Here is a 3,862-nt window from a genome sequence, read left to right as displayed (position 1 = left end):
AGAGGGTCATGGGGAGCATCGAACTGGTACTCAAGACTATAGAGAGGATCCAGCAGGTTCGGAGCAGGCTTCAGACTGCTAAGAGTCGGTAGAAAAGTTATGTCGACAAGCGTCGATCAGACCTCGAGTTCCAGGTCGGGGATATGGTACTCCTGAAGGTGTCGCCTTGGAAGGGCGTCATTCGATTCAGGAAGCGGGGCAAGCTGGGCCCCAGGTATATTGGACCTTTCATCCGAACTCAGTCAGATTCATAGCACTTTTCACGTCTTCCAGTTGCGGAAGTGTCTGGTGGATGATTCGGCAGTGGTACCTTTAGAGGATATTCAGGTGGATGATATCCTGAACTATATCGAGCGGCCAGTGGCGATCCTTGACAGGAAGTCGAAGGATCTGAGGACCAAGAGAGTGGAGCTGGTAAAGGTGCAGTGGCAGCACCGCAAGGGCTCGGAATGGACCTGGGAGCCGGAGGACGAGATGAGGGAGCACTACCCCGAGCTTTTTCCGGACTCAGCAGCAGACTTCGAGGAAGAAGTCTAAAATAAGTGGGGGAGATTTGTAACACCTGATTCCTGGTACGTATTTAATTCAAGAATTTCATGTATTTTTCTTTGGGACTCGACGAGTTGGTGGCCCAACTCATCGAGTAGAGTCGTGATCCGCGGGGAGTTTAAGTAACCTACTCGACGAGTCGGGATACCGACTCGGCGAGTAGGTGCTGTTGGAGTGAAACCCTAAATTTAAGGGTTTGCACCCTATTTAAATAACTTATCTCAGCCTCCATCATCCCTTATACTCCCAGAAGACATCATATCGAAATCCTAGCCTTGTTTGAGTATTCTAAGGTCATTTTGGTGCATTTTTGTGGATTGTGAAGCTTGATAAGGGGAAAGGAGCTTGGGAGTTCAAGTTGGAGCTTGGAGATCCAGATATTGTGTTCCATTTCCAGCTCATTTAAGGTAAAAAGCTCCTGTCTTGATCTTCCATGTGTTTATTCATCTTTAGGGCTTGGATTTTAGGTATATTTTGGGCTTTCTAAGCCATTTTCGGGTTGTGAAGTGTTATTGGGAGTATTGACTTCGGATCTTGGTCATTGGAAGGGTCTCATGGCATAAAGGTGCCAACTTTATGGCCATGAGAGCCCCATGCATCTTTTAGACATCATTTGTAATCCTTTTGGGATAAAAGACCCATGCATGGACGTAATGTTCATGGCTTTACATGCTATATCGGCCCTAGGAGGTCAGATCTACCCTTTGGATGAGATGAGCTTGACAGAAATCGAGTTTATGAACATGGACTTTAGTGGACTCGGCGAGTTGTTTTTGGGACTCGACGAGTCGGGTAGTGGTTCTCCAACCCTTGCTGTTTTGGGGGTCTGGTTGAGTCTAGATAAGGACTCAACAAAGATGGACGAGATTATAGACCTGGGAAGCATGGGCCTCGATGAGTGTTGGAGCAGACTCGGTGAGTCCAAGGCAATCTTCCAATCTTTGAAGATGGACTCGACGAGTTGTTCATACAACTCGGCGAGTCATAGACTGGACACATTCTTATGAGGGAGATGAACTCGACGAGTTCAAGGTCGAACTTGGCGAGTCGGATGAAGATGGCCCCGATGTTATGATTGAAGAAGAACTCGTCGATTTCTTGCTATACTCGACGAGTAGAGACGGTGATTGGTTTGGGTTAGAGAAGTATGGACTCGACGAGTTGGAAGACCAACTCGGCGAGTCAAGTCAACTGGATGTTGACTTTGACCAAAGTTGACTTTGACCCAAGTTGACTTTGACCAAAGTTGGCTTTGACCGGATTTGAGTTGACCCTGGTTAGGATTGCCAGTACAAGTTGATAACTTGGGTGCGGTTGTCATGTAAGGATTGAGGAGTCGAGGATAGTCAGTTTTCACACCGAGGACAGTTCGGACACTACACGACTTTGAGGTGAGTCTTCTCCAAGTAGGGGTGGGTCTACGGCTATAATGTCGGCCCACAAGTAAGAGTACTGGTTAGATGATTGTCTTTGTGATAATTATCTAGGACTTGATATGTGTTATGCTTACTGTGCTTGATATGGTTATGATTGTTATGCTTATTATGCTTATTATGTGTTAGCAGTAGGAGGGGTGAAATAGTCCCTGGTTACCGGTTGAAAGATACCGAAGGAGAGGGTAGTTCCCAGATACCAGTTGAAAGATACCGAAGGGAAGGGTAGTTCCCGGTTACTAGTTGAAAGATACCGAGTTGGAGTCCAGCTCCCGGTTATGCTTGACAGTTACCGGTCGAAAGATACCGAGGGTCATGTATTATTTTGGTATGGGTATGATGGGGGAACTCACTAAGCTTCGTGCTTACAGTTTTAGTTTTGGTTTCAGGTACCTCTTCGTCTAAGGGGAAGGAGCCGGCGGTGTAGCAGCGCATCACACACACATGGTTTCCGCATTGAGTTTCTGGGATTGTACTCTGATTTTCATTACTTCTGATGATATGGTTTTGAGACACGACATTATGGTTTTTATAAGTTGATGTAATATTGACAATGTTTTGGTGAACTGTTTTATGAATTACTTAATTAAAAATGAAAATTTTTTGCCACGAAATTGGGGATGTTACAGGTGTCCTAGGTGGCGTCAATTGTGAAACAATTCCACATTCCTTAAGAGAGTCATGGAACTCGATACTAAGATACTCTCCTCCACGATTGGATAGAAGCATCTTTATCTTCCCGCCCAATTGATTCTCCACTTCTTGCTTAAACTCTTTGAACTTTTCAAAGGTTTTTGACTTATGCTTGATTAAGTAGACATACCCATATCTACTATAATCATCAGTAAAAGTCACATAGAAGCGGTTAGCATCCGTTGTGGCGGTTCTGAAGGGTCCACAGACATCAGTGTGTATGAGATCCAACAGACCCTCACCCCTTGCACAAGAACCAGTGAAGGGTGACTAGGTCATCTTTCCAAGCAAACAAGATTCACAAGTTTCATCTGAGTTTAAGTCAAATGAATCCAAAACTCCATCCTTTTGGAGTTGGGCTATTCGCTTCTTGTTGACATGTCCAAGACTACAATGCCATAAGGATGCTTTGTCCAAACCATTGGACGAATCGATATGCAACACATTATTTCCTAAGTTATCAACAACTATCACAGTTTCATATATACCATTACAAGGCAATGCTTCAAAATAAAGTACATCATTAAAATAAGCATTAAAACCACCAATTTCATTGTTAAAAGAAAAGGTAAAACCTTGTTCATACAAACTGTGAAAGGAAATAATAATCCTCTCCATATCAGACGAGTAGCAACAATTATTCGATTCTAATTTTAAACCATTACTATGAAATAAATAATAAACTCCAATCTTAGTGACAAACGACTTTTTCCTATTCCCATGATCAAGTTCATCTTCCCGTGCTCCACATCCCTACTTTCTTTTAGTCCCTGCAAATCAGAACAAATGTGAAAACCACATCCTGTATCAAGGACCCAAGAATTAGCATGTGATGATTTATTAGACAGAATAGTGTAAATACCTACGAAGGAGGGTTTGATCTTCCCATCCTTTATTTCCTGCAAGTATTTGGGGCAGCTTCGCTTCCAGTGCCCTTTTTCATGACAATGGAAACGCTTTGCTTCCTTTGGGTTTGAGGAGGGTGTAGCAGGACCACCTTTGGACCCACTAGAAGAGGATCCAACATGGGACTTTCCCTTGTGGCTCTTTGAGGAAGCTTTCCTCTTCTTTCCCTTCCCATGTCCAATTGCCAAGACAGGCGCAGTAGCAGTAGGAGTAGAAACAACAGATTTTCCTTTAAGACTATTTTCAGCAGTCCTTAAAAGGCCTTGAAGCTTGCTTAGAGT

Source organism: Lactuca virosa, chromosome 1, assembly GCF_052849685.1.
Source record: "Lactuca virosa cultivar CGN04683 chromosome 1, Lactuca_virosa_CGN04683_v6, whole genome shotgun sequence".
In the NCBI taxonomy this organism is placed as follows: Eukaryota; Viridiplantae; Streptophyta; class Magnoliopsida; order Asterales; family Asteraceae; genus Lactuca; species Lactuca virosa.
The sequence above is the reverse complement of the archived record's forward strand: the minus strand, read 5'-3'. Positions refer to the sequence as shown.